The 20,710-nt window shown below is 31.9% G+C and overlaps 1 protein-coding gene across 3 annotated transcripts in view; it reads right to left on the bottom strand.

Annotated features, from left to right (window-relative positions):
• The window catches only part of LOC118188686 (uncharacterized), a 65,533-nt gene that overhangs the window by 27,196 nt on the left and 17,627 nt on the right, over window positions 1-20,710 (bottom strand). The window lies entirely within an intron of this gene.

Raw genomic sequence — 20,710 nt, 5'->3', positions numbered from 1 at the left:
TAAAATTTAAAAAACTACAAAGGTTACAAAATTATACAACCTTTATTTCACTGGAAAATTCCAACAACACACCCTATTAGATTAAGTGATTTATTCTTTACAGTAGTATTGACAAATACGAAAAATAATGTTTATAATCATGTTTTGATTTTATTGAACGAAATTAATAAAAGTCCTTTCCTGTGAAAGTAAAAACATTTTAATTGGTGTATTTAATTATGGCAAAGCACATTAGGGCTATCTGTCTAAGAGGAGGGAGGCCTTCGTGAAGGACTTTCTAAGGGAAACTGGCTCGTATACACGTTACACATGGGGAAAACCACGAAAACGCCCATGCAGCCAGCCCGTTCGCGGGATTCGAACCTCGGACCGAACTACCAGTGTTCAGCGACTTTTACCGCTCGGCCGCTGGTGGGCCTGAAAGTAAAAACAAAAATATTTATAAGGAAAAAATAACTAATGAAAAAAATATTTTCTTTCAATTAATAACTTAATTATTTAGTAAAAAAAAATTATTCCAAATTTGAAATAATTGGCATTTCAGAAAAAACGTACTTCATTACAACTATATTCCTACATAGGCAGCCTGCAAAAGAACTACTAATAAAGAAATAATAGTTTAATTATTTAGGAAAAAGAATACAAGCAAGAAGTTCAAGCAAAAAAATACTAAAAAAAAAAAAAAAAAAAAGAACTCAACTTTCTACTTCCTTGTACGAAGTATTCTACAGTATTGGAATAGTAAGTATTGTAATGGTGAAAAATTTCGGGTATTCATATTTCAATAGAAATATCTATTTTGACTGTTCCTGAATCCATTTGGACGAATTTTTTTGCGTGACATTTGTACGTATGTACAGAGTAAAAGCCTCTTTTCCAGAAGAGACAGTTAAATAGATTCGAAAGGGACTTTGTTCGTGACGTCTGTACTTACGTACATATGTATGTACTCAACGATTCTCTCATAACGCATAACTCAACGATTCGCCGTAGAACGTTGAAATTTTGTATATGGGACTGTTATAACATCTAGTTATGCAGCTCTCTTTTTTATTGCAATCGGGAGAACCAAACGTGTTTATATAAAAAATAATTAATTTTCGACAAATAACGAAATCTAACTTTTAATGATGTCTCTCGATGTCTATACTTATATTTGGAAAAGTTTCATACTCGTTATGAAACAATAAAATTGAAAGAAGTTTGACTGCGGTGCGGCAAAAATTGACCGGGATATTTAATTTCAAAAGTAGTAGTTTTTGACATCATTTTCAACTTGCTTTGAGAGATCTGTTAATGAAGTTAGAATAATTTGTGGAAATAAGTTTAAATCGAGTGTAGCAAAAAATGCGTATAATTTAATAGGCCATAAAAGGAAGTCATATAATGTTCCCATCAATTTTTTTAAAGTTTATAATAAAATTGAGAATTTAAATAATGTTTAAATTTTAATTTTACTATTCTAAGGCAGTTACAGCCAAAGGCTGGGGATTTTCTGAACTGATAATATTTATCCTGAAACGAAAGAAATAACTTTCATCGTTTAATGAGAGAGTAATCACCATTACCGTGAAAATTATATTACTATACAGACAAAACAAGAAAATAAAATAAAACTTGCATGGTAAAATAATAAAACGAAAAATAAAAAATTAAAATATTAAAAAACAAACGTACAAAATATTTTCATCTCTCTATAAATGGAAACGAACATTAGGAACAAGTAGCTATTTAACCATTTCTTTTTACGGGATCTTGAAATGAATATATTTCTACGGGTTAGCTGAAATCTCTGACATACAGAAGACTTCACCGGCACACAATGCTGATGTTAGACTTTTATTATTAGCATTAAGATGTTTAAATTTAAAGCCATGAAATAAAAATATATATTGCATTTGAAATTTCAAATTAATAGATTACAAATTCAGCGAAAATTATATAAAAGTTGAAGTTGTTCAGAATATAAAACGGGCAAATCTACAACCTTGCATTCGGCGTAGATTTTTGTAAAATCCCAATCGATTTCGAGGACAAAACGGGTCCCTCTTCATCAGGAGCAAAAAATTCTGAGATTCAGAATACTTAAACCAAAATGTTTTTAAATATATTTGAAATCTTCGTATTCTTAAGATATAGTAAAATCATTCTTTAGCATATTTTTCATCAGAGTAATCACACATTATTTATAGAAGCTTACTCAGATATAACTATTTTGCAGAACCAATACATTGCCTTTTTATTTTCCAAAACACATATTTTCCCCTTATCTTTTCAGTAGAATTTTGTTGTTTCTTCGTATGCATTAGAATTTTTTCTGATGTGCACTTTATGGTGGTAAAGGTACTTATTCATTTGAAATTTATTTATCTATTTATTATAAAAGTATTTATTTATTTTTAGAAACCTTCCTTTATATACACTTTATTTTGATGACAAAGTGATTTGTTCGCAGCTCTTTCATTTGAATTGTCTTAAATAAGGACTGTTGTTATTTGGTTTGGGAAACATCGCCACGTTTTCGATTTGAAGAAACGAGGCTAATTTTCATTTAAAGTAATAGATAAATTCATGAAAGCTTACATCCGCAATTTCCACAAAAATCTTCGCAATGTTATATATTGAAGTTCTGAAGGAAAAATCGGTATTTCTTTATTTCACTTTTATATTTTGCCCAAAGAATATTTTTTCTCGTTGTTCTTAGAACATTCAGTTTTGAAAGAAATTCTTTTGTACTGTTACTTGCTCTTGTTCAGTATTAAGAATATGATAGTATAAAAGATTGGGTGTACACCGTAAGTTACGTAATTTACATCAGCTGAACAAAAACCATACATTCTCCGTCCTTAGAAGACCACCAGCGGACAAGCGGTAAAATTGCTGAGCCCTGGTAGTTTCAGAACTACCAGGGTTCACTGACTAACCCATTCTGACCTGGGGTCGATTCCAGGCGAACGGGCTGACTGTATGTGCGTTTTCGTAGTTTCCCGCATGTATGTGGCTTGGAACGTGTATACGAGCCAGTTTCCCTTAGAAACTTCTCCACGAAGGCATCCATTTCCTTAGGCAGATAGCCCTAGTGTGCTTTTCTATAATCTACCAAACCGTCCTTAGAAATATCATTCGAACATTTCGAAATTTGAAGTGGATATCAGCAGCGCAGACATATCCCACAGATAAAAAATTTTAATTTTTAGGCTTCATTTAACAATTAATTTAATTTTAATCCCAAAATTATAGTAAAAATTTAAAGTTTTGCGAAAATCCCAAAATCATTATTTGTTTTAAGAAATAGGTACAGAGTTAAACTTATTCACGTGATTCCACAAGTAGGGTAAAAAACTATACAAGATCAAACTTAATTATTTCAAAAACCAAAGTATATAACTGAACAGAAATGAGCATGGAGAGAACTAATCTTATATAGTGAACAGCACAGTTCATCATGTAACATCATCTATTAATTACATCAAAGGTATGTTATATGATTTTCGTTTAACGATCGATGAATCAGTAAGTTTTATCCAACATGGAGAGTCATCGTGTGCTCTACCATATTTTTAACATATAAACTAACTTAGAAGTATTTCACCAATCCGTAGAACAAAGGATTAAAAATATGCACCATCACTGGAACTTAAGCTGCCATGAAATTTTAAAAAGTATAATAAGAAACAAAAGCAATACAATTATACAGATTTGTAGTTAATAGAAAGGTTGAAGGAATTAAAGAAAAAAAAAAAAAAAGGCAGAAAATAGTAATAACCACAAATGAAACAGCATGAAAAGTATTCGTCCTTAAGAACTGTTTAAACTTTTAGTATTCTTTTTCTTTAAACTTAACCCTTAGAAAATTTGACTGTAAAGAGCAGCTAAATGTTAAAATACTTCGAAATTTGAGTTAGCTGATTAATTTTTATCAGTACTTGAATAATTGCAATGATGTGCTCATTATTAACGCAGCTGTCATATTCCATAACCCGGCAAGACGTTTAATATATTATAGATATTCTATTATGCAAATTAACCTTATAATACTAACCATTATTTATGAGTTTTAAATTAGAGACATTTTCACGTTCACACCTTTATGTATTCTACACAGTTTAAAGAATTAAAGTTTTATGTATATGTTAAGAAGGTAAAGACTTTCTCTAAACAGTCTTAATTCATCAGCAGAAACCGCCATACGTTTTCAGCAGTACTTTTCCTAGTCATAATTTTTTCGCTAAATTCTAGCCTTTTACCATTTATCTAATCTTTGTTTGAGAATTCTTTCAAATTGGATTGAATAAAAACTGGAATACGTTTTATAACCTCTGGAAAGTAAAGTGTAGATATGCGGCAAAGAACTCAAATGATATCTCCTATACCTTGACTAAAACGGGTTTTAAACCAAAGCGTACTAACTTTGCATTCCAGAAAATATGCGAAGCTGAATCAAGGAATCACATTATAATTTGCATTTCTATTGGGCAGGTTTTACAAAAAACACGTTCTTTTACCTGCATTCCTAACATTTTTGTTTTCACTGTAAGGAGTAAATTCTTTTTATTGTTTTGAAACTCTTGGGGGGGGGAGGAAGCTGTTGGCAATGGACAACTATGACGCAAACAAATAACAACTTTTGTGTCTGCATGTCCCTGCATTACCTTGTGAGTACGACTACAAAACAACCCCTCTTGTTTAAACTACATTCTCTTAAACTTCACGGGGAATTCCGTTGAGAAAATAATAAACATGAGATCAACACAGTTCCTTTTCAAATGGCAAAACCTGTTGTAATTGACTCCTAGGCATATTTTACAGACTTTTTTTGGAGCCTTGTATTGTTCCATACAAAGGGAGCATTTAAATGTTTAAAAACAATAAAACGGCCCCCACTTTATTTTCAGCTTATGAATTTATGATACTGACAATTTAGTTTCCCCGCAAAACTATAAAATTTTATAAGAAAGAAAGAAATAACAACGAAATTTATAAATTTTGATTATCTAACTTACGAATTATTTACGAACTTACGAATTAATTCGTATTAACTTACGAATTTATGCACATGATTATCTAACTTACGAATTAACATTAATTTACTTCTTCAGAAAGTTTTAAAATTATTCCAACCCTTCCTTTGCTGCATTACCAAAGACTAAAGTTTCCCTGCAAAACTATAAAATTTTATAAGAAAGAAATAAATAACAACGAAATTTATAAATTTTGATTATCTAACTTACGAATTATTTAAACATTAATTTAGTTCTTCAGAAAGTTTTAAAATTATTCCAAACCTTCCTTTGTTGCATTACCGAAGACTATTTTACGCTCGTTAAAAAACCTTAACAACTGGGGGAAAGGAGGAAGGTTATTGCTTCAAGATTTTGCTGAGAAAAATGTATGAAGTACATGGATGATTAGGTATTCAATAATGCAATAAATAAATGACGCGAAAGGCACAAGTCGAAAGAAAGAATGAAATTTAAGGATTGACTATAGTGAACAGAACTGAATTAAAATTCAATAAATAAACTTCAGTTGGAATACATTGTGATTCTCCAATACATATGGTAACAGTAAAAAATAGGTTACACAGCTGCAAGTCCCGTTTTAACTTCAAGCGTATCAACCTATTAAAATCTATATTTTTGAAATTTTAATTAGAAATCTTTTTAATGCACAGTGAATGTTCCAGAATGTAAGAAAAATCGAATAAAGGGAACGATCAAACGATTCTGTATCTAGGTATGTAATAGATGCTTTAGAAACAATTTTATTAATTGCAATAATACTGAAAATTTTCATAATTTTCAAATGCATATAAATCCATTTTGAAACAGTGCTATTTTCTAAAAGAATAGTTTGAAATTTCAGTTTGATATAAAAAAACTGGAAAAAAATTCAGTTTTTAGGAAAACGTTTATTGCTTTTAAATCGCTCAGTTTTCTCAACAATTACAGATTGATTAAATTTAGGAGATTAATTAAAGATTTTATCTCTACGGATGTAACGTCAAAAGGCGCTTATCATTATTAAGGCCGAAGTTGAGACTAAATAACCTCAATTATAAAATTTGTCTTACATTACGTAATTTTTATATCCAAAATAATACAGGAAGTACTTAATTAAGAAAGCATCATAATGATTATTCGATAAGACAGCAAAATAATCTATTAATATCACAAGAAAAAATATAAAGTGAGTAGCAGTTTGATTTGTATATCCAAAATGCCAGATAATACAGGTCAGGAATAGGCATGCGGGAAACTTGATATGTATCAATGATGAGCTGGTATAGTCTTTAATGTGACACTAATTTCAAACTTCTAACTCCCCATGGTCCGTCAGAAGCACCCTATGCCGGCTGCGGCCCAAGGCGCTTGATCTCTACATCGCGCAAAAACGCTGCGCCAAAGCTGAATGCTGAAGAAAACCACATAGGAAGCAATAGAAGGAGATACCTTCTTCCCACTACAGCTGACCCAGCTTTGCAGAACTTCGATAGTCTAAAACGGTGGGGTAGCCTAAAATGTTTTCTTTACATCCACACCACTTTACAGCGATTTAGCGGTACTTTCGCACACGACAAATCCGCGCAGATCGAAAGCCAGGGACACTTCCGCACAAAGAAGCATTCATTGCTGGATGGTTAACAGTAGTTTGTACAGTTTACTCGTATTTCCGCACAAATCACATCTTGGTTATCCTTTGATAACTTGCACCAGCGACTTTTTATTTGTTTTATAAAATTATAAGCTATTGGACTACACAAATATAGATTTTAACAAACTGTTTATGTTATGTATACAGAATGATGAATATCTTAAACAGCCAAGGTACCCCAAGTAGCACGGCAACGTTGTAACGACGTTGCAAACTCGTCGCGGATTTCCTTGCAAAAACGTTGCAATATGTCGTCTTTAAGACGCCCAGATGCCCGCGAAAATCCACTGTTTTGCAACCGTTACAAAGACGTCTTTATTACGTCTTTGCTGATGAGGTTTATGTTGAATAGACGTTGTTATTGCATCTTTCTCAGGTTATATTTTGGTTGTGAAAGCATCGTATCAGGACGTCTTAACGACGCCGAAATGTTCGCAGAATTCGACCTTTTTGCAACAGTTGTGAAAACATCGTTATTATGCCCTTGTGTTACACAATGATTTATGCAGAAAAATAAGCTTAATAATTAATGCATTTTTCTTCTTTTTTAAAATTTTGTATTCCTTGTATTTTTCTAAAGTTTAAATATTTTATCATTTCCTGAAAGCCAGAAGTTAATACAATTTTTTCTCTTTAGACTAAATGTGCATACTTAATATTAGCTTTAATTATTTTCAGAACTTTAAACTATATTTTTTTAAATAACTTAAATTCTAAGTTACGATTATTTAAGATTTCATGATTTTTTTTCTTAATCCTTTAGTATGTAAGTGAGAGTAATTATGAAAGTGGTTATTATAAATATTTAACAATAATAGTAGGTTTTAAGTAAATAAAACTCAAGTCAGGCATAAATAAAAGTAAAGCTATATATGTGGGTTAAAAAAAGAGCGTTTCTGATTATAACAGCATTATCACATTTATTTCTGTTAAATCTCAGAGACAATGAAAATTGCCCCTGTCATGATAAATTAGGAAGCGTAAGGTAACATAATCAGTATTTTACCTGAACTCAAGTATAAATTTCTTCGCGTTTCATAGTAAAAAACATAACTATCAACTTCTATAACTCCAAGATATGCAAATGAAAGACTGTATAAAGTAGTTAATAAATGTGATAAAAATATTTCATACAAAAATATACCTAAATCTAATAACCAAAAACACTTCCCATATTCATATCTAAAATGAAATAATAACCTAACAAACAACATACATGACAGCACTATTTAAGAAAAAACATGAATTAGCAGTGTTTGAAAGTATAAATAGCAGAAGGAAAGTAACAGAACTGAAATTATATGAAAATTATATAAAAATATATGAATCCATCGTCTAGCATAAAGCATATGCACCCAGAATCAAAAGAAAATACTGTTATTCTTCAAAAATGCGTAGTCGTGCTCTCAGTATGTGGTTGGCGTCTGTTCGAGGTCGCCGTCTCTTCTCTTGGGTCGTCAACAAATACAAAAGTCCTTCAAAATTAATAACTGCTATATCATAGATCTGGCTATTCTAGAAATCAGTTTTGGAAAAATCCAAATTTGAAAACAAACATTCCGTGAGGTACGAAAAAAAATTGATATTAGAAATTAAAGAAACTGAAATGCGACTAGCTTCTTTCTATTCGCAGAGTAAAAGTTACTCATCATGGAATAAATGTTTTCCTTTCTGCTGGAGTTCATATTCATCATTAGCTTCGTTTGTCGTCAAATATAATGATTATGAAAAGAAAATGAGTTCAGTGTATAAATAATAAAGCTTCTATTGACCTTGGGAGAAAAACGAATACTAAATTCATCTTTGTTGCATGTTTCCGCCAACAGTTCTGTTGAAAATATTTCATATTTGATTCTGAGGCCACTACAATATGGCAATTTATCACTGAAAGGTGATGTATTGCTCGTGGGAAACATCTTTGAGAAGTGTAAACGAAGTTCATCTCATTTTCAACGGGAATCACATAAAGCAAAAATCATCACTTTCAATTAATTCTTTAATTACAGCAAAGAAGTAAAACAATCTTACAGTTTTAAGCAAGAAGATATCTAATGAAACAGAAAAAAATTCTTCACTTATAAATAAATGTACTGTAAATTTTTACTTTTTATTATTTAAACTCGAACTTAAAAGCAAAAATCATGCGCTGATCACCCTTCTAATAATATACTGTTTCTCCTTTGGCATGCAAAATAATCGCAGCTCGTCATAGCATGGATTGCGCAAGTGTACCAAATTTGCAAGCACAGATGAGCAGTCCTGTAGATTAAGAACAGGTGGCAGAAGAGTTTTGAGCTGATGCTTCATGAAAGTTCATGTATGCTCAAAAGGATTAATATACGACGAACTAGGAGAACAAACATCAACTGGCATCCGTCAGCATGTCAGATGTACCAAAATTCTGGCACTTCACGAATGCTCGATAAGTAGTGCCGTTGGGGAGATATTCGTTTCTAGCCTTCCGGCTATCACAATGTGGCTTTATTTAATATTACCTCGAAATAAAGATCCAGAAAGTTTTGAAGAAATTTTAAGCTTACCAAAATGAGAACAAGAGGCTTTGATCAAGGCGATGGAAGAAGAGATAAATTCTCCAAAAGAAAAAATGAAAATTCTCCAAAAGAAAAAATGAAACCTATCAACTTACAGATTTACCACCAGGAAAACACGCAGTAGGCAGCAAATGAGTGTTTAAGACCAAATACGATGAAACTGATAAGAAGATAAAACACAAAGCAAGATTAATAGCCAAAGGATTTACTCAAACCTATGGCAATGTATATGATGAAACATTTTCACCAGTTGTGAAACATAGTACAATTGTAGTTTTTTTTTAACATGAGCAACATATAATAATACAAACATTCATCAACTAGATGTTAAAACAGCATTTCTGCATGGCAAGTTAAATGAAGAAATATACATGGAACAACCAAAAGGATTCATAATTCCGGTAGAAATAAAATGAAGTTTGTATATTACAGAAGTCAATTTATGGTCTCAAATAAGCGGCTAAGCGCTGGAATGCAGAAACTGAAAATACACTGAAGAATATTGGGTTCAATCAAAGCAAAGCAGATTCGTGTCTTTTCACAAAAAGGGACTGTGATAAAAGAATTAATGTAATTGTGTATGTTGATAATATTCTAATATATTCTAAAGAGGAAGGACGAGTTCTTCAACTAATTAACGATTTAAAAAAACGTTATCAAATAAACATCTAGATGAAGCTAAATATTTCTTAGGCATGGAAATAAATTGTAAGGAAGAATCTCTTGTCTCAAAAATCCGTTCCAAGCTACAACGGGCTTGACGTCATTAAGATAAACAGCTCAATTACGTCACATGCTAACGACTTCCTTAGGGACAGAGCACCTGCATACTTTTTTGGAACAATTCTAACAAATATGGAAGACGAAAATGGTCATATTGTACAAAACTTTACATTTATTCTCAGGTAATAGATCAAACATCGTCCTAGGATTTGGGGAAGTTCTTCCCTTGTCTCACTCTGCCTGTCTGCTAGAATTACGTCGGCAGGCGATCGTGGTCGGAAAGTATTGAACTCATCTCTTTGTTTTCATTGTCTCTTTGTTTTCATATCTACGCTTCTCTACTAAAATTTCCATCCATATTCTCATAATATTTCCAGCATTCTCTCTATTTTCTTTAGCGACACATTAATCGTTTTACTTTCATTCATTGGTGTGCTAGAAAAAGAATACTAATTCGTATTCTATCATCCCCTAAAACAGTACATTATGCTGCACACTCGGGGTCCAAATTCAGACGGAGCCCGGTTGCGAAATTTCTTAGTTTGTTAACAAAAATATAATTGCAGCCGGATCCCAAATAAGATAAAATCCACTATTCCGCTTTATTATTTAATTATTTATCATTAATTAAAAAACTTTAAAATTTTTAAGTATCTCTTAATGTTTTATTTAATATTGATTAATTAATATTAAATAAAACATTCATAGAAACTAAAAATAAATAAAATAGCTTATGAATAAATAAATAAATTAATAATTATTTTATTAGTTATTTTATTTATCTTTAATAATGCATTGTTTAAATTCTGTAAAATGGAGGGGTAGAAACAAAAAATTTGTTTCACAGATTAACGATTTTTATAAAAACCTAATTTCTGCCGCTAAATATATGGTGCATCTTAAAGTTTTAGAATAGACAGAAAGAAAATAAAAGTATTATATAGAAGATAGAAAATTTTCACTAAACTAAAATACAAAAAAAAATTCTCTTAGACTATCATCTGTAACTAAAGAAGATTTTGTTCCCTATGGAGGCGGTCATCTAAGATAATCGCCTTCATAGGGATATAGAGACGATCACTATCTGTAACGGCGGCTATCATTTTTTTTTTTCATAAATGATTTACCGTATTAATGAAATGTACTCAATTAAAAATCTGATGCATAGGTTTATGAACACCATTTTATTAATAAAGTTGAGAATCAAATACAAATTATACAGACATGTAGCATAAAAATACATAGGGAAACAAATTATTTTATAAGTAATTTTCTGAAATACGGAGAGTGAATAATATTTTAAAATGTAGAAAACAGAACTGTTGAGCAAAGCCCAGATCTTTGTATGATAAAATGTTTTTCATTAATTTCTCAAGAACACTCACTCTTTATTAAAATTATTATCCAGTGAAATTTACTCATCACTTTTTTGGGGAGGGGGGGATAATCACGTTTCTTTCTAAAAGAGTGAAGTTCATCTACCGTACTTTTTTGGTAGGTTTAAAATATAGCGCCTTCAGTTATATTCAATAATTTTTCAATAATTATTCAACAATTTTTCAGTAATTTTTGAATAATCTCTAACGTTAAAAAGTCAAATAAAAGGTACTGAATAAGAGTAAAAGAACTAATTTAGCTCTTTTATTTTTCGTTTTGAATTATTCCAATCTAATGTTAGTCAATTAAGAGTTACAAAATTTGGAATAGAAAATCGCACGCATTCATGCATTAAACTCTCAACTTCGAAATAAATGCGATTGACTGCAATAAGTTCAGAGAAATGAACCACCTTGGCACGTCTTGAACATAAGATAAGTTACACGTTACGAGTTGAATAAAGAAGAAATGAAAAATTATATAAACAATTTATGAATGTTACGAAATGACCAAAGCGTATTCAATCAAAACCATCGACTTACTTATAAAATAGATTGGTTGATTATGAAATTAGGCATTTTGATGGTTACTTTCTTACATGCTTGATGATTTCACTCAGGTCGTCTTAAAATATAATATTACGAAACTATACGCATGTTTATTTATGGTCTGAGAAATACTGGTAGAGATAGGTAGAGATACTATTAGAGGTAGTCGTCATGAGACAATATACTGTATTATTTCTTGATATGCAGCCTAAATATTCAAACTTCCGTATTTGCAAAGAAAATATACAGGAATATTGCTGCTGAAAAAGACAAAGTAAAATTTTATATGATTAGTTCCAGAAATTAGAGCTTATGAATTATTATTATAGTTTCTGAAGTCATTAGTACTTTCATAATTTAATAATCACAGTTTATACAGATTGTGATAGCTTGCAGGCAGCACGAAGCTGAAAGGAAACAAATCGAAAGTGAGGTAACAACGGCTAAAAACTCTCACTTTCTTCCGTAGAAGATTTGAATTCGCAGTCTAAGTACCATATGAATAAACAATAGTTGCTTGTTCCAAATACCATACAATGAATCAGAGCGCGAGTGTCGGACAAGCCAGAGATAAAAATCTGATGAACAGTGGTATGTTCCTATTTAAATATTCCCAGTGGGTGGCTGACAGGTTCAAGGTTTTGTTATATAGCTTTGACGAAAAATGATACATCCTACTCCTTGACCTCAAGTATGATTCACTTCTATTGTGACAATGTTGTCCTCACTCGGATGATCGCCGCTTCCGAAGCACGAATTAATTTCTTCATTGTTGTCAGCAACGGCCTTTTGCAAGGTCTTGTCACGAGAGATGAGAAGTCTCGATTCCATCATATTCATCATATTGTTCAATGAAATAAGTATACCGTCACGTTTGTTCTGCGTTCAGCAGTGATAAATTACGACCTTCTGGAAAGATTTAAATCGAATGTGTTGTAAATGCTGATTTACATTTCGTTTTTGTTCATAATATAAGAAAATGTGAATTACGACTATGAAATAAGCTTCAATATTTTTTTCCCTATCTCTTAAGGTTATAGCTTTATTCTTTTATGTCGCTTAGTGTAACAATTAATTAATGCAAAAAACCGTATTACAATAAACCAGGGTTTCTTAAACGTTTTTCAGTCGCGAACCCTTTTTATCACTGAGATTTTTTCGCGATCCCCAGGATCCCATAATATTTACAAAAATTTTGTACAACCCCATAAGTATTGCGGAAATCCGACATACGCGTGAGTGAAACTGTCAATTTTTTCACGTGTACTGTAATATAATATTGCAGTTTTAGGTCATTAACTTATTATTTTAAGACATAGAACAATGGGAAAATTTTAAATAAGTAACAGGCGAAATGACAGCGTCACACGCAAAGCAAGAAAAATGAACGTTTATATTGTAACGTTATATATTGTTTATATAATAATTTTATTAACAGTTAAATTTTGAGTTAAATTTCCTTCCTGTCAAATTCTTAACTTCAGGCCAGAACGTAGTTTTGGAATCACTCTGAATACTTAATGAGGAGGAGCGGTATTTAAACCGCGAAGTCTACTTGCTGAGTTAGAGAGAATCAGAGTTTGATTTGCGCGCGTTTGCCTTTTGGCTACTCTCTCTCATAGCTGTTATTACGCTCGGCCGTACTCAGGCCCTTAATAAGCTTCGTAGTCAAATAGATTTAAGGGGACAACTCGATTGGAATCTTGATAGCTTCGGCTATATCTCTTTAGTTAATCTTAGTTTTAGTTTATTTCTTAGTTTCTTAAGTTTAAGTCCAAGTGTCGGCTTTTATTGCACACTCCAAGACGGAGTTTTGTTAAATCTTATTGGCATAATAAAGGGTCAGTTACCCTTCCATCTTGTTGTTTCTTGTTACACGAACTTAAGCGATTATTCGCTAACTAGCTCTTAAGATTCGTCACTTTCCACAGTAAATGAGAAATACACTAGTGAGAGTCTTACAATATTATAAAAAGAATGCGTCGAAACTTTTTCGTTTTTTTTTCTTTGTCTGTATTGTCTTATCTTTATCGATTTTCAGATACATTGTGTAAAAATATTTGTTAATTGTAAAATTATTATAATAAGTTAAAGAAATATCAAAACTGCTAAAATGTTTGGCAACTCCTGCTGCAAGTTCCGCGACCCACAGTAAACCCTCCAATAAACAACTATTCGAATCAATAAATACATTAATAATTGAAATATAGAAGCGAGAATATAATACTTTGCTTAAAATAATCAAGAAGATCTACATCCAAAGTCCGCAGGTTCTTTACTTTACTGTTATTCTGAGATGAAAATATAATTTTTTTTTAATGTTATGTATTAAAAAGCCCAATGAAGCAAAATTAAATAGATCTCTCATTCAGATCTCATACGATACTACTGCAGCAACATTCAAATAATAGGACGACGAGGAAACTTAATTCCTCTCTGCAAAGGGATAAATTATTCACACCTGATCAATCATTTCATAGCGATAATTATATAGAGTTTTCAAATTTTATTCATAAATAAAGGAAATAAGCTTGCTGGAAGACCACATTTCTTAATTAAGACACAATAACACGCCGAATAAATACTAATTCAGAAGTCAAACAACAAAAATCAGCGTTGTATTTACAAAATTTTCACAGTAATTTTCACAGTTTCCTGTGAAAATTTTGTAAATACAACGCTGATTTTTGTTTTTTGACTTCTGAATTACCATATTTCTTATTTAACGCGGGTCAACAGTAGGCGAGAGGTAAAGGTCACCGAACACCGGTAGTTCGACCTAGGTCTGGTTCTAGGCAAACGGACTGGTTAAATGAGCATTTTTCGTAGTTTTTCCCGTGTATAACATAGATACGAGTCCCTTTCCCTTAATAAGGTTCCCCATGAAGGCATCCCTCCCCTTATAAAATCTCGTGTGCTTTGCCATAATTATACAAACCACAATCAAACCTTTTCAAAGAAATAAACATTTTACTTTCAAATAAAACTGAGGTAGAGAGTTCTTAACAGTTCAAAAAATACGAATACCCGGTATTTACTAAGCACTAACGACAGTAATCCCATATCCACCACTATGTGTAACTAGCAACATTCCCATGGGTGGCCCAATGAGTCACCACAAAGCGATGTTCAAAGCATAATGCTAAGATTACATTGCGTTTACACAAACGTTCATACAGTACATATTAATATACTTGCAAAACGACAGAAATACATACTGTATGAAATTAATATATAGATATAGGTGGTTAGTGAAATAATAAACAAATATGCGCATCTTACCAGCAAATGTGGCAGTAAAGAAATTAAAATATATCTCCGTTCTTATACTATGTATTTGAACAGATTTAATAAATAAACTTGTGCATACATTTGTTAAATTAACGAATCGCCTTCTCTGTAGCGTAATATTAACTAAATATACAAATATACTTTCTGATTATATATACTGTTAAGTTTGCGCTATAGTACTCACAGTATGTCGTTTTGAGATCCTCTAATCATTACTAATATGTTGTTATCAATAGCTATTCCGATTGTCCATTTGATGACTTGTCCATTCCGATTGTCCATTTGATCAGCACAAAGTAGGAGGTATGTTTTGATAATATCACAAACTAAATATATCAAGAGAATGACTTGAGAGAGAGTACATCATAATTAAAGTCAAATACAAAGTGATAAATATCTGTGCATTATAAAGTTCTAGTTATTTTACGTGTTCTTGGCTGGTAACTTTTGTGGAAGTGCGTAAAGAATATCCTAATTTTACAACAGTTATTTTTAAGTTAAAGCTCCTTTCCTGTTTCTTCTAGCTACAGCTTACGATTCCTTACCAGAGTTTTTAGAATTGCTTCAAATGCAAATGAGTAGTATTTAAGTCGAAGTTCCATTGACTTCGATAGGCACAGGTACATGTGCTAGCCTATAGCACCTCCGTAGTGCTACAAGGTATAGATTTCCCGTATAGCGCGCGTTTGACTTTTGACTACGTCTCTCTAAGCTGTTACTACGCTCGGCCGTATTACGTGCCCTTGATAGATTCGCTAGCTAATTTAATATTAAAGGCCAACTAGTTAGAAATTGTGTTAGCTTCGGCTAAATCTCTTTAGTTAGTCATTAGTTAAGTTCTTACATTTTTGAGTTTAAGTCCAAATGGAGGCTTTGTTGTTCGTCTTGAGAAAATGACCATCTGTACATTTTTATTTTGAGCAATAAAGGATAATGAACCCTTCTTGAGTTTTACGTTTCTATTTCCGGACTTAAGCGGTTATCCGCTTAGTAGTTCACTAGGTTCCTCCACACTTAGTTAATAGATAAAAGGGAGGATTTCTACAAGTGTCTAGCGACTATTCACTGATCTTCCTATAATTATAAAATATAGTCTAAAGAAGAGTTAAAATACCCTTTTATTTACTTAAAGGAACACTCACAGATGGCCCCTTCTCGAGCTTACAGAAAAGCCTCCACCTAGGCTTTCACTTAAAATAGGAAATAAGAAACTAAACTAATTCTAGCAAGCTAAACTAAATTTCAGCTTGCTTAGTTTAGGCTTAGTTAGTTTAGGCGAATCTGTACAAAGATAACTAACCGACTTGACCCGGCGAATACTGGCAGGTACGTAAGATAAGTAATAAGATAGGCTTAAAGCAACGACATGGTCCGAAAGCAGAATACGCTGTACTCAGAACTTCTGAGTTCTCCGAAAGTGAGTGAACTTCCCATTAAATACTGTTTCTACTTCATTTACATAAAACGCGATACTGAAATCTTATTTTGGCAGGGAGTTGTAGATGGAAAACAAGAATTTAAAGAAACTGGTTCCAAATTTAAAAATAACTATTATATAATTAAAATAATCTCTACAGCATAATTAAATACAAAGTGATAAATATATGTGAATAGTTCAATACAAAGTATTAAAAATTAGACATAAAATTTAAATGATATTCAACAAGAATACCTTATAAATACCCAAAAAAGTGTCAACGCAATTAAACACTAGAGTTGAGTGTAACTACTTAATGTCAACGAACTGAACAATCTCCTCACTCATATTCATCAATTCAAAGCAATGTTCTCCTCCTACACTGATATGAAATAATGATTAGGACAGTAAAATGCATTAAATCAGGTTCAAAACTAGTTATAACTTGGCTATAATTATTATATTAAAGCAAAGAAAAAATAGTTCAACTGTAAGGATGTAATTTACATACATATAACTAAAACATGGGTCGTGAAATTCTATCAGCATTTAGATGACTTTTCTTTAAAAAGTTAGAAAATACATTTCTTCCCCTTGATGAGGTATTATATAATTATTGCTGATGGTGTAAATTTGCTCTACAATTATACAATAGCGTAAAGAATTACTTTATTTTAAACTTGACGGATAGTACCCAAACGCTTTTTCATTTTCAGAGGAAATGAGCAAAAACTTAAGGCTTGTTGATAATTAATTTAAATGTTCGCGTTTCAATAGTAACAAAGCATTAGGCATAAACTGCAACTAAAGTTCTCGGTAGAAATAGCAGTAGTGTTTGTTAATTTTACAATGTATTTTAACAGAAATAATATGAATTGCTAAGTCATCAGTGAAAATAATTTCAAAGACTTGCATATTATCCTTAATAAACAACAAATCTGAAAATATGTTTAAAATAACAATACGAAACAGTACTAATACATCCACCATTTTCAGTGTTTTGTACTTTGATCATGGTTTTAAAGAATTAAATGCATTCTTCCGTGTGCCCTTTCAAGGCTGTCTAAACTTTCCTTAAGCAAATCCTCGACATGCAGACATTTATTTCCTTTGGCAGGTAACCTTCACGGGCTTTGCTTTAACTAATCAACTAACCAACCCGCATGTATTTGGGATGTAGTGATTAGCCCAGCCAGCCAGCAAATTGGGAGGTTTTTGGTTGGATTTCCCAACGAAGGAAGCGTTAATTTAAAAAGATTTCTGCTCACAATTAACTCATCTGAACTTACGGTGGTCCCCGAAATGAAAACGTATTTATGGAGGACACGATAACTCGTCACCATCTTTTTATTTAGTCCACTGGATCTCCCTTTTCCACAATTTCCTCTTGTGAGAGGGAATAATAGAAATTTATGGCATTCCTTCTGTATGTCCCTATGGTATAAAGATCTGCTGGAAAACAGGAATGTCTCAGGTTCAAGTACCGGCTAAGAAACAGTAGTTTTTTTCAAAACTTCTACTCTCAACGAACGTAATAAATCTATAATGTTACCCTAACTAAAAATGTGGTGGAAGATAACTCGCCAGTCGTCACTCTTTAGATTTGGCTGATGGAGTTTCGATTCTCCTCCCCTCCAATCGGCCGTCAAGTGGGGGACTGTGAGGAATTTAAAGCATTCTAAGTGTCCATGTGTTGACTCTATGTGCTCATATGTTCCGATTTATTTATTTTCTTAGCTGGATGTTATACGGGTTCAATTCCTGGCGAATGCATGGTTGAATTTTCAAAAGTACTGCATATATGTAATTTTCGTGTTCACAGAAATGAAAATTTTGCAAAATAAAAAGTAGAAAATCTGATGTGGATACCACATAACTTCCTTGTACGGCCTATTAAATTGTACACATTTTTGCTGCATTTCATTTAAACTTATTTGATCGAATTTCATTAGAGCTGTATTTCTCATTCAATGAATTCAGTTCTCACTTCGCGGCAAGGCAAAACTACATAAAAACTCAAAACATCTTCATTAAAAATTCTGAAATACATCAAAACATAAAACACCAAATACAGTTAAAAAAACAGTTAAAATAAACAATTTTTACAATTAAAATTAAAGTTTCTCTGCAAAAGCAAGCAATTTGGCCAGCGGGCAAGAAGACAGATTTTTAGGCGAACAAAACTAAAAGATTTGGTCTTAATCGGCAAAAAGACACTGGATTTGGTGCAGAAACTGACTTAATTCACTATTCTACCAAGAAATTCAAATGTAAACAAATGGCAGTTTCGTTAGGCTTAGTAGACTAAATGAACTTTGAAATTGCTGATAATTCTACAACTATTGTATGTAGATTAACTAATGACATAAAAGCCTTAACTGGAACATAAGAGCAACATAATTCGATCCCTTTTAAAGAAAAAAATGCACAATTTACCAACATATAAGAATAAAAAAAATTGAGCTCACCTAGCCGGGTAACAGAGTGGGTATATATATATATATATATATATAAAATTTAAAGTAGAAAGAACAAACGATAAAAGACCTATGTGGTCAAAAACATTGCGCATTGTGCTGCAAAATTAAAAAAATTAAAAGAAAAATCCTAGTACGAACGCTAAAAAGCCGCTGAAATACTGTGGTTCCCTGAAAACTTTAACATAAGCAAAATAAAATGCAATGAAATATGTTAAAAGAGAAAAATATAACATTTGATTATTTACAAGTAAAAATCAGAGTTCTGAGGGGCCGAGCGGTAAAGTCGCTGAACACTGGTAGTTCGGTCCGAGGTTCGAATCCCGCGAACGGGCTGGCTGCATGGGCGTTTTCGTGGTTTTCCCTATGTGTAACGTGTATACGAGCCAGTTTCCCTTAGAAAGCCCTCCACGAAGGCATTCCTCCCCCTAGGCAGATAGCCCTCGAGGCTTTGCCATAATCACACACACACACAGACAGAGACTTCTGAGGCTACTTCTATTTGAGTTATACGAGATACATGCATACATGCGTACGAATGTACAGATGTCACGAAAAAATTAATCTAAGTCCATTTTAAAGCCATTTTACAATCCGTTTTGGAAAAAAGAATCCTTAATTCTATCCGTACTTACAGACGTCACGCAAAAACTTTTGATTACTATGATGTACTAAATACCCGGGATTCGATTTGCTAAAGACACTGTATTTTACTATCACATACCTAAAAATTCATAAGTGGTGACACTGACAATCCATCTTCTTTATAAAGCCCTATTAGTCAAAGATCGATACCTTTGACTAAACTGAGGAAGATTCCTATTTAGCTTTAAAATATAGAAAGGGAAAATCTCCAGATTGAATTATGAGGTTTTCAAGGTTTAAAATTTTATGCATGCGTATATGCATTTTATGCATTTTTTCATATACGAAATGCTTTGAAAAGATCTCACTAACGAGTTCAAGAGATTACTTATTTATTGAATGAATTACCATAAGATGCATTATTTCAGTTTAAGAAATAAGACAAATAAGAAGGATTTTTCGTCACGTAAATATACGAAATTAAAATTACGTGATTAAATATGACTTGAAAAGTGAAATATGAAATTATATTATGCATTCTAAAATTATACGACTTAAAAACTTTTCATCCAAAGAAAAGAAATGCAGGATATTAAGCCTAAAATGTCGAGTTTTAATATTTCTATATATATATGGTAATTCAAACTCATCTCTCTAAATTAATGTTTGTCCAATGTAAAAATTACATTTTAGACGTTCGAAAACTTAATATGTACTACTAGCCGTTTCCAGTTCAATTCCCCAAAATTGTAATTAAGAATATCTTGTCAAATTTCATCATATGAGAACGGATTCTTCTTTGTTTGATTAATTCACTTATGGAAGACAATGAACTGTCTGATATGTTTTCTACAGAGCTAATATAAAAATTTAAGTTTCGTACAATTTTATTAAAATGCATCAGGTAACCAAAATTACTGTAGTCTGTAAGTCTGCATTATTTGATACACTCTTAAAATAGAGACACGGGTATATGATTAAATATTCAAGAGATATACAGCAATGCAATCATTTTAAAAGACTTGAAACACATGAAAACAGATTTAGTGCAGAAAAACATTTTTAGATTTAGGAATATTCGAAGTG

This window comes from Stegodyphus dumicola, chromosome X1 (assembly GCF_044657685.1).
Source record: "Stegodyphus dumicola isolate Sdum_Otavi_A_Nest chromosome X1, ASM4465768v1".
NCBI lineage: Eukaryota > Metazoa > Arthropoda > Arachnida > Araneae > Eresidae > Stegodyphus > Stegodyphus dumicola.
Note: the sequence above shows the minus strand (reverse complement) of the source record. Positions and strands in the feature narration are given on the sequence as shown.